We start from the raw sequence: 12,720 nt of genomic DNA, 5'->3' as shown, positions 1-12,720 counted from the left end.
CAATTTAGGTATACTGCCAAATTTCAAATTTTAGCCTACCTTCACCTTTTTCGCACTAACATTACAACCCTTCTCAAGACCTTTTGACCTTTGTGGTTGAGTCACAAGTCGGTGGAGGGAGATGTGAGTCAAGCCTATAGAGCGGTGTGTAATAGTCAAGATGTCAAGAAGCCCTAAAAACTTCTTCTTTTTCGGTTCCTTCGAGGAATCATTGAGATGCTCACTAGAGGTAGATTTGAAGCTAGTTGGGAGAACGTGGTAAGATTGTTTGGGATGAAGGTGAATTGTGTCTCATTAGTTCTCTATGCTTAGCATATCTTGTGTTTCAATCAACCTTGGTTATCTTGGAACATGCATACCTTTATTATATAGAAAGTTGTTTATTCACTTGCATTTGATCAATTGTAAAAGTCCATTTCAAAAGCTATTTGTTTAAATTTTTCCTTTTTGATTTTACTCTTTTTTCAATGATTTACCTCATTTTTACCCTCAAGAGTTATAGGTCAAACTCTTAGGGAGAGCTCACTTGTCCTCATTGGCGACTTTGGGGTTTAAAGGGCTTGTTGTAGCTAAAAACAATTGTGATTCCTACAAAAGTGAGTTTTAGTGTACATTCTTATCTTTTTCTTTCCTTTTCTTGGTTTGAATAATTTTTCATCCTATTTCTCCTTGCTTATGTTTTGCTCGTGAACGAGCAAAAGTCTAGCATAGGGGAGTTTGATGAGTGTCATTTATGGCACTTATTTGGCCTCCTTTAGGATGAATTTTCATTGTTTTTATGTCTGTTTTATCTCCTTTTCTTTAATTTTATTGGATATTTCTCTACTTTGTGTTTTCTTTAGTTGTTTTCCCATTTTCTTGCATTTCTTGGTTTAATTTCCTTTTTCTTTTATTTGTTTGCTTTTCTTGAATTTCAAGAAATTGGCGACGTCTATGGATCCAAATGACCTTCTCTCAGGATTTGCAAAGCTTAAGGTGCAAGCCGGTTCCTCCTCTTGAAGCTCAAATATGAAGGAGTGCAAAAGCCAAGTCTTCAAGGCAGCGCTCTCATGCTGCGTGGACATCAAAACCGGTGTTGAACCCACCGTGAAGACCTCTAGAGACTGCCTCCCCCAACATGTATTAAGTGGAGCGCACGGGAGCATCAACGACCGCTCAAGAGGGGGGGTGCCTTGCTCCCACGTGCGGGCGCGAACGAGTACGGCACAGGCGCACAAGCCTTATGCGCAGCTGCGCATGTGTGAGGTGCGGCCGCGCACCTCCTCTTCCCCTGTTCCATACCCATTTATAGCGGCCGCGCCATTTGGGGTTCTTTTTGGACGTCTAACTTACTTCTCCTTAATTAGTTTTACTATATATAAAATTATTTCATTTCTAGAGAGAGAATGAGTTTTGAATTAGATTAGAATTAGATTTTGATTAGAATTTAGAGAGAGAAGCTCAAATTGGGGAAACTTTTGTTCTTAGATTTCAGAGAGAGAAACTTGGTGAATTTAATGAATGCTACTTTCAATCTTCTTCCTCTTTGATTTTGAGCAAAGTTTTGTAAGAATTCTTTACTTGTTAATGCAATTTTAGCTTTGGATTCTTAAATTTTGATTGAATTACTTGTTGTTTGTTTGATTTTATCTTTAATAGCTTGATTATATTTTGAATACAATGTTGATGATGAAATTGGTGATTAGTTTAGTTTTGTTATTCAAATTTGCAATGTGTAGTGAGTAGATTACTTGTTAGGGATATGGTAAATCACGTATGAGTGATAATTCATGGCTAAGTGGGGGATTTTGATTGATCACTATTGTGATGAAATTGGTTGGTGAAATTTGCGCGTGTGTTTGATATCTTGAGGTGTGATCAACCTTAACTATCAAGTTAGATTGAATAATAGTTTTCATTGATACGAAAAATTGACTTGGAAGCTATTATTATCGATTAATCTTGTTTTGCGATTTTCCTTTGAAGTCATTTGTAGAGACATCTAACTTGACCCTAGGAAATAGCTCTTTATTAAGTGATTTTGATTGCATTTGTTACCTTCCCTCATATTGTATGCTTGGTCGATTTCTTACCCAATTATTATTATTGGTATAAGTGCATGTGGATTCTAATTTCCTAGCATCCTTTATATCATTCTTGTATTCATTTATTTGCGTTATTTAGTTTGCTTAGACCAACCCTCACCTAGGTTTCGGAATAGCATAGCTAGAGACTTTAGCATATACCACATTCCCTTGGGTTCGACCCGGACTTACCCCTATACTTAGGGTTGGGTTTAGTTTTATAAATTTGGTTTTGATCGGGGAATCTTATAAATCAATGACCTAGGTTTCACCCGCGTCACCTACAACTATGGGTGGCAATATTATCCAAACCTGATGAATAACCATCCACCCAATCCAAATATATGGATGAAAACCCAAACTTAAGCGAGTGACGTATGGATGATGGATGGATGCGGTAACGGATCAGGTCGGATTCGGGAGACGATAAATCACCCGATTCATCACCCGACCCATCCATCCACTTGTTAAATTTAAGTATAAAAAAATAAAAATAAATGCCATGTTATAATATTTTAATGTCTATTTGTAAAGTTAGGAACTGACATGTGTTTTTAATTTAGTAAAAGGAACGAGTAATAGAAGGATCTCTTAAAGTTTTAATAAAATTGATCACTTTTTTTTTCAAATCTTAATTATTATTATGAAAGTGCAAAGTTGTATTTACATATTTATTTCACTCGAATTATCAACAGATCCACCCGATTCATCCATGGACGATGGATGGATCGGATGTCGATGAAAGAAAATTAGGTGATGGATGGTTCGGGTGACATATGGATCGTTGATGGATGGAGGCGGATGAAGCATCACCCAACCCACCTCCGATCCATTGTCGTCTCTACCTGCAACATATATTATTCCCATAAAATTGAACCAGGGTGCTCCTGCTCCAATTCTTCCAGCTCGTATCTTGGATTCAAGGTCTATTCCTTTTTTCTAGGGTTGATCAAGAGCAGTACTTGGTGCAATGTTTAAAAAAGCCTCGACATGAAGTTTCTTGGGTTGCTAAGGATGATTTTGAAGCCTTTTTTCCTGGTTTTTCTACTACCCTTAATTAAGGAGAAGTCTTGTAAAGGGGGAGGGTATGATACAGTATGAAAATATGTCAAAATATTATATACATTAACTTGAAAACAAATTACATGTATATCAATTAAACTTGACCCTATAGGTGTATTTTTTATTTTAACATAAAATAAACTACAAGATTGATATTATTAAGAGATGATAAGCACATCTATCATTTGTCGTAATAGCAAAAATGTGTATACTACTTTGTGGATACTACACCAAGAAAAGGCATTGCTTAGGTGATGTATATGATCTACCATCCATCTAAGGCTAATATTTGTAAACCTAGAAATTTTATATGTGTAAATAATAATCGCTCCTAGAGACCCGCTAGCAGCCCACCGTAGCCCCTCGATCCAGACATGCATTTGATCATCTCTACATAGAGTGCTAATTGAGCTAACCCATGGGAAGCTCTCCCCTCCCCTTCACTATTACCTATCCCCAGTAGCTATTCGTCTCCGGGCACCAACCCTTACTTAATCTATAATTGTGCTTATTTCATGACCCATCAACTAGTAATGTCATTCGTAAAAGGTCACCTCTTTCATCTTGTATGATGACTTGCATAAACCCTTGTAGATAGTCTGATTTATTGTAATACCCCGTATTTTAAACTCATTTTATTAATTAAGAATTATATTCATTAAGCTTAAATGTCCTAATTCACATTTTATTAATTCCTTTATGAAAAAATTATTTCCTTAAACAAAGATTTTCACATACATTTTATTTATTCAAATTTCTAAATTTATCATATTGTATACCTTATTTTAAGGTATTTCTCTAGCAAATTTAGAGTTATTAATTTTATAAATACTTCCTAAGCTAATACGATTTTAAAGTGATTTTAATAATAAGTGAATTCTTGCTCTAAAAAGTAAAGTGAATTCTATTTTGCTTAACTTTATTTATAAAGTTATTATTTTAAGGCTTTAAAATATTATTTATTTTTATAAGTTTAATATATTTTCTAAACCATGACAAAAGTAATTGGTTTATATTATTAGATTATTATTAATATTCTCTAGCCTTAAACCCGTATCTGGACCACGATAGGCAGGGCGGCTGCAAAAGATACATTGTAAAGTGCAATTCCATCACTAAAAAAAATTAAAATTAAATTATATACATTGTACAATGCATTACATGCATTAATTCTTTCCCTTGAAACTTCAACTCACATTTAATCGTCTCCTACAATATATCTCGAATTTCGGGAAGTTGATTTTTCCGAATGTTGAGGCAAATATTGTTCTTTTCCAACAAGCTAAATACTCCATCTTATTCTAGAATATTAGGGGGTTGCAACTCAAATTACCGATTTCAAGATTAACAACCTTGCTTACGTAATAGCACAAACAATAAGGAAGCTTTCCCAAATAAAGTAAAACAGGTTAGATTGCTTAAAGAAACAAGTAGATGAACGTATGACAAAAGATACAAATGCATTCCATTAATTAAAGGATAGAGTCAAGTCTACAATTGTATACGTTGAAAGAGAAGTTACCTCCATGATCATACATATAATTGAAAAAGACGAACGATGTTCAATACATGTTAAGAGAAAATTAATCTATCACTTGGCAACTAAGACAAGGGAAACTACGAAAGCTAAAAAGAAAGCTTACAAGAAATGAAATGCTTGTTGTTGATTTTATTTGCTGGTGTCTTTTCTTTGATCTTCACGTTTCTTTTTATAGCCAAATTGGAGCGGTTATAGCTGACTCCCACAACTGTTGTGCAGTTAGGCCTCCTGGCACAAACTATCTTCAAAAAATAAAGTATCCATTTTTCCTCCAAACCGCCTTTTTGACATTAGGTCTTTAGATGATACCAGCCCAGTTTCATTACATCCTTACCAGTTCAGCCCTAAAACCTTTGATCTTCACGTTTCTATATATAGGCAAATTTGCTTGGTTATAGTAAAAATAAAAAGACAATAAAGTCAAAAATCTAATTTTTGGGTGTAACACCGAATTAATTTCTCCATTAAATTTAATTTCCACCCATATAATCTTCTTCTTTATCTATGAATTAATTAACTGTCATTACCTTTATTTTTCCAATTTTTCATCTTTCTTCCCAAATTGTTCTCAAAAAGTCAATTCGCCCATGTACATTACGCCACAATCAATTTTCAACGGGATTAAAAGATTTATAACCTACAAATTTTCTTAAATAAATATACTCTTTCTACTATTCTTTACATCTCAATTTCTCTTTTCACTTTTTCTATTTGTTCATATTATTCTATCACACCTAAGAACCTTATGTGAGTGCCACCAACAGTCATTATACTCTAAAATCGATAGTAAACTCTTTATTTTTTTTCAAAATATTTTATTAGTAATTTATTATAATACATGAATCATTCGATTATACATGAGAAGTTTTTGAAATAACATTCAATTTAAGATGACATCAAACGAATTATGAATTATCTCAATGATAGGCGCGTTAGATTAGACCGTTAGATTAGAGACAATAGGCGCGTGACCTAACGACCTAAATTTGTTCAAATAAATTAAATGAATCACGAAAATCAGGCCCCATTTTCTCTCTCTTCTCTCTCTCTCCTCCGCCATTTTCTCTCCTCTCTCTGCTTCGCCATTTTCAACTACTTAAAATCTTGAAAAAAACCGCCATAACCGCCAAATTCAACTACTTAATTTCACTATATAATCACAATTTTAAGTTTTACTATCTAAATTTTTCAGTTTTGGAACAAGAATTTTCAAAAATTTGCAAAAATTGGCGAATATTAGGTATTACTTCGAAACTTTGAAGTTCATACTCTTTCGTCTAATTTTTTTGTTATTTATTACTTATTTTTGTGTTTTTTTTCTTGAATATGTTAAATTTGAAGTAGCGGAAGTTGAATCGAAGTAGTTCGAAGTTCAATTTTGGTGTTTCGAAGTTTGAATTTCTTAATAATCAGGTATATTTGGAATTTTATTTGTTTTTGTTCCAATTACGTTTGATTTACTTTTCATTTCTTGTTAAATTTGTTGTAATTTAGTTTAAAATTGATTAGAAGTTAATTCGAAATTGAATCAAAGGTTTATTTATTTATTCATTTATTTTTTTACGAATTTTGCCATAAATTTAGATCAGTTTTTTTTCATAAATTTATATCAAAGTTTTTTTAAAGAATATTAATAAAACTTTTGATCTGTTTATATTTACAAATTTGAGTAATTTTAGTTTTATTGCTACTAATTTAGAGTAATTTTGGTTAATTTTTGAGTAATTGTCGATAATAGTTAAAAGAAATCAAATAAAAGTTGATACAAAATAATTAAAAGTCAACAAAATAAAATCATAAGTTTGGAGTATTTTCCTTTGAGTTTCTGTAGTTTTCTTTAATTTTGAGTGGATTATTTTTACAAGTAGATAGAAATTAGCTTAAAAGTTAATAAATTATTGTGTGATCTTTAGCTATTTGTGTATTAATCAAGAAATTAATGTGGCTAGTGTATTGATTAAACATGTATGTAATTTTTTTATAAATTGTCCAAAGTTATTAAAGATGGATAATTGCTAAACCTAGAGGTTGAATATAACTAAAACAATCTGCAAGTTTTCAATGAATTTGCAGCTGAGACCAATAGGTCCTAATTTTTGTTCGAAATGTTGCATGTATGGAAATCATTTATGTTGTTATTATAATAACAAGATTTGATTTGAAAGTATATATATCAGGGAATATAAAACCATAGAGTATAAATAGAGAAAGTATGATTCACTTTCGTTTTGAATTGCATAGAGTATAAATAGAGAAAGTATGATACATTTTGGTTTTGAATTGCATGCAGATTAAAATGACGAAAAATACAAAGAAAAATGTTGCAAAAAAAAACTCAAACACAACTTGATGCAGCAAAGAAACCTCAAAAGGAATCTCCTGCAGCAGGGAAAAAATCTCCTGCGGTCAAGAAAGCTCCAGCAGCACAGAAGATATCTCGAAAGAAACATGCAAATTCAAAGCAATCTCCAATTAAAGGTATAAAATCATGAAGTATAATAATTCATTTTAAAAAATAAATAGAAACAGTTATAAAGTAAAGCATTTATCTTTATAAGTCTATGTTATCAATATAATATATTGATGCATACTATTACATGATTGAATATAAAAGTAAATTATAAGTTTAATAAAGTTAAAAAAAAAAAAAAAAAAACCTTATAAAGTAAATATATATGTTTTTAAAGTAATTTAACATGTTCGTTATTTATATACTAATCATAATATTAATAGAAACTCATATATGAGTTTATAAAGTAAATGATAAATTTAATAAGGTAAACAAAAAAGCTTATAAAGTAAATATATGTTTTTAATGTTCTTTAACATGTTTTATATTTATAAATTCCTTGTATTAACATAAACTCATTGTGAAAATTACTATATTAGGTGTTAAGCTTCCAAGGATTTCAAAAAAGCAAATATTAATAAAGAGAATGCTTAAGGAAATAGAACCTTCAAAATGTTTATAAAAGTTTATTGTATTAGAATCTAATTAGATTGATATGTTGTGAATTAAGTTGTTTGTTTTTGAATATTTTTAATTTTAAAAGTAAATGTTTTAATATCTCCTTGTTTCACAAATTATAGGAACCAAAAAAAGAACAAAAGCTGAAGTTAAAGATAGCAATTATGAACCAGAAAAAGATACGAATGAAGAATTTGATAGATCATCAGAAGAAGACAGAAAAAACACAAAAACTCATTTAAAGAAGAAAATGAAGCTTGATAGTTCAGATAAGGAGGTACAAGAAGCCATATATGTTAAAGAAGGAAGTGACAATGATGGTGATTTGGACATCAAGAAAACACACTGCAGACCCAATGTAGTATTTGATCTGATCAAGGATTTCAGTGAGAGACAAAGATCATATGTAATAAGTGTTGGATTTGGAGGCTTGCTTGAACTGAAACTAACAAAAGTTTTAACAAAAATGCTGCCATGGCTTTGTCATCATTTTAATGAAAACAGTTGTATGCTTAAGATTGACATGATGAAGGAGTTTTCTATAAGTTCCTATAATGTTGAAGATATTTGCTTGCTTCCAAATGTAATAGAAAACAAGTTGACTTATCAGTTAAGGAAGCAACCTATAGAAAACATGGTGATTCAAAAGGAATGGAAGAAGAAGCAAGGAATGGAAGAAGAAGCTAGGAATTCCAGAAAGTGTTGACATCTTTGTGAATAATTTGGAAAACAAAATAAAGACTCTAAAGGAAGGAGGGCATGATTTCTGATGAGTGTCATTTATAGCACTCATTTAGCCTCTTTTAGGATGAATTTTGATTGCTTTTACATCTCTTTTATCTCTTTTTCTTTAGTTTTACTTCTAATTTCTCTAGTTTGTGTTTTTCTTAGATGTTTTCTCATTTTCTTACATTTCTTAGTTTATTTTGCGTTTTCTCCTTTACTTTCTTGCTTCTCTTTGATTTCAGGAGATTAGTGATGCTTAAGAAACTCAATGGCGTTTTCTCGGGTTATATAAAGCTCAAGATGCAAGGCGGACTCTCCCTTTGAAGCTCAAAAGTGAAGGAGTGCAAAAGCTAAGTCTTCAAGGCCACGCTCTCATGATTCATGGACATTAAAATCGGTGTTGAACCCACCGTGAAGACCTCTAGAAACTTCCTCCCTCAACATGTATCAAGTGGAGCGCACGGGAGCATCAATAACCGAACAAGGAAGTTCTCCCCTGTTCCCAGGCATGGCCGCACACGACTATGGCACGGGCGCGCAGGTGGCAGGAGCGGTCGCGCAGCTTTCCTCCCCCTGTTCCGTACCCATTTCTTTGCGGCTGCGCATTGAGAGGAGAGACCGCGCCATTTGGGGTTCTTTTTGGACGTCTAACTAACTTCTCCTTTGTCAGTTTTACTATATATAGAATTTCTTCATTTCTAGAGAGAGAATCAATGGAGATTTAGCTTGAATTAGATTTTGATTAGAATTTTAGAGAGAGAAGCTCAAGATTTAGGAAAACTTTGTTCTTAAATTTTAGAGAGAGAAACTTGGTACTTGATGATTACTACATTTTGATCTTCATTCACTTTGATATTGATCAATGTTTCGTAAAAATTCTTTCCTTTTTAATGCAATTTTATGTTTGACTTTAACTATCACCATTGCATCAGACCGTTGTACTAGTTTTAACCGTTGCATTTGACCATTGCTTTTTCTCGTTTATGTTGTAGTGATGATTTGTGAAGACAATGGTCTTGGAACCTAACAAATAACAACGGAAGATTTCAAAAGCATGAACAATAGCCAAAAACTCCTTTTCCGTTGTGGTGTAGTTCCTTTGAGCACCATTTAGAGTCTTGGACATATAATATATCACATGTAGCTTCTTTTCCACTCTTTGACCCAAGACACCTCCAATTGCCAAATTACTCGCATCGCACATCAACTCAAAAGGTAAATCCCATCTTGGGGATTGAACAATAGGAGTAGAGACTAGAGCCTTCTTCAACTTATTAAATGCCTCCAAACACTTATCATCAAATACAAACTAGGCATCCTTTTGAAGAAGATCATTGAGGGGCTTTGCAATGAGCGAGAAATCCTTGATGAATCTTCTATAAAACCCGGCATGTCCTAAGAAAGATCTCACTCCTTTCACATTAACCGGAGGTGGAAGCTTCTCAATAACCTCAACTTTTGCTTTGTCCACCTCTATCCCCTAGTGAGAAATGTTATGGCCAAGGACTATGCCTTCCTCCACCATGAAGTGACACTTCTCCCAATTCAAAACCAAGTTCACCTTCTCACACCTTGCCAAACATTTCTCAAGGTTTTCAAGTCATGCCTCAAATGAAACACTGCCCACGGAGAAGTCATCCATAAACACTTCCATTTCCTCCTCCAACATATCTCCAAATATACTCATCATGAATCTTTGAAATGTTGTGGGAGCATTACAAAGGCCAAACGGCATTCTCCTATAAGCAAATGTTCCATATGGACAAGTGAAGGTCGTCTTCTCTTGGTCGTCCGGGGGGATAGGGATTTGGAAAAATCTCGAATAACCATCAAGAAAACAATAGAACTTGTGCCTCGTTAGTCTCTTAAGCATTTGATCAATTAAAGGAAGGGGGAAGTGTTCTTTCTTGATGGATGTGTTTAGACGTCTATAGTCTATACACATCCTCCGTCCCATGACCGTCCTCGTCGGAATGAGCTCACCTTTCTCATTCTCGACGACGGTCATGCCTCCTTTCTTTGGGACAACATGAACGGGAGAGACCCACCTAGAACTTGAGATGGGGTATATAATTCCCGCATCCAAAAGTTTGGTGATCTCTTTCTTCACTACCTCTCCCATTTGGGGGTGTAACTTTCGTTGTCTCTCAATAAAAGGTAAAGCACCCTCCTCAAGGGTTATGTGATGTGTACATAAAGCGGGGCTTATACCTTTGAGGTCATCAATGGTATAACCCAAGGCACCTTGGTGCTTTCTCAAAACATCACACAAATCTTGAGCTTGGCGCTCAGTCAAAGAAGAGCTAACAATCATGGGATAGGTGGAGTTGGGTCCCAAGAATTCATACCTAAGGTGTGATGGAAGAGGTTTGAGCTCAACCATTGGAACACCTTTACCTTCCTTTGATGTAGCCACTTGCAACGCTTCTTGGCTAGAAATGCTCATACACATTTGCTCTTCAACATCCTCAAGGCTTCCACTGAGCACATCTTCATACAAAGCCATATCCTTGCTAGGAGCACCTATCTTTTCCTTATTCAACAAAACATTCTCAAGAGCATCGTTAGAAGTGAGCAATTGCTCATGCATAGAAGACACAACATGGTCAAGAGAATCAATCAACATGCAATTTTCTAAAGAAGAACTTGGATACTTCATACTGTCATTCAAGTCAAATTCTATCACCTCATCCCTTACATTGAGTGAAATTTTAGCACTTTTCACATCTATCAAAGCACCTAAAGTAGCAAGGAATGGTCTCCATATAATGATAGGAATGTTAGCATCTTCGTCCATCTCAAGCACCACAAAATCCACCGGAATAACAAATTTCCCAACCCTCAAAGGAACATCCTCTACCTTACCCTTAGGAAACTTAATTGACCTATCGGCCAATTGCAAAGTGATGTTAGTAGGTAGGAGTTCCCCTAGCTCAAGTCTTTGGTACATCGAATATGGAATAAGGCTAACACTAGCTCCTAGGTCACACAAGGCATTCTCGATTTGTATTTAATAAATGGCACAAGGGATGGAAAATTTTCCGGGGTCTTTTAGCTTAGGTGGCATCTTGTTCATTATGATTGCACTACAATTCTCGGTCAAGGTTCACCGTCTCTGCACCATCACAAGTCCTCCTACCACTCAAAATATCTTTGAGGAATTTTGTGTAGTTAGGCATTTTGGTGACTACTTCAGTAAATGGTAAAAAAAGGTGAAGTTGCTTGAGCATGTCAATGAATCTTCCAAATTGTTCATCTAACTTGTTTCTCATGAATTTTTGTGGATAAGGAAGCTTGGGTTTCACAATTTCTTTCTCCACTCTCACCTCACTAGGCTTCTCAATCTCAACCTCACTCAAAGATACATCATCTCTCTCATCTTCAATCAAAACCTCTTTTGTGCCCTCTTTTGTCTCGTTTTTCCTAGGCAAACTCTCCTCAAGAACCTTACCACTCCTTGTGACATTAGCATTAACCGATCTCTTGGGATCTAGGCCTTGGGAAGGTAAGGAAGAAGGACTAGCATGGTCTTTCAAAGCATTAGCAAGTTGAGAAATTTGGTTTTCAAGCATCTTATTATGAGTCATCATTTCATTAAATTTCTTGTCACTTGGGCCATGTAAGTATTCAACAACTTTGTTTGAATTTCAATGATTTCTTCCAAATTGGTTCTATGTTAAGAAGAAGAGGATTGAACATAGGAATTATCATTTTGGGCCTTTGGAGCAAAACGGGGTGGGGGACCCCTTTGAGAATTATTTTGAAAATTTCCCCTATTTTGATTGTTCCAGCTACCTCTACCTTGATTATGGTTACCATAACCTTGGTTATGATTGCCATAATTTTTGTTATGATTTTGGCTACTATAACCTTGGTTGTTATAGTTACCTCGGGAATTTTGATTCCCATGGATCCTATTACCACCACCTTGGTTGTAGTTGTCAAAATTGTCATGGTTGTTGTAATTCCTATTCCATTAACCTCTTTGATTCTCAAACCTAGAATCATGATCATTTGACACATAGTTCACATGCTTATTCACATTTCCATCTTGATCATCACAAACATCCATACATGCATGAGGGAAATTAGAAACATCATGATCATACAACCCACAATCATCACAAAACAAGCATCCACTAGGCATGTTACTAGAAGAGGGAAGGGGTTGAGAATTAGAAGACATACCTCTCCCTTTAGATTAGGAGGGAAGACTTGAAACTTGGTAGGTAGAACTTTCCAACTTCGCCTTGATAGCGGACATCTCCTTCCCCAAGTTTGTCATTTGTGAGGATAGATGATCAACCGAGTACACTGAAGAGCTAATCTTGCTAGATGACTCTCTTTCTCCATCTTGCCAA

This window comes from Chenopodium album, chromosome 12, assembly GCF_948465745.1.
Source record: "Chenopodium album chromosome 12, dcCheAlbu1.1, whole genome shotgun sequence".
In the NCBI taxonomy this organism is placed as follows: Eukaryota; Viridiplantae; Streptophyta; class Magnoliopsida; order Caryophyllales; family Amaranthaceae; genus Chenopodium; species Chenopodium album.
The sequence above is the reverse complement of the archived record's forward strand: the minus strand, read 5'-3'. Positions refer to the sequence as shown.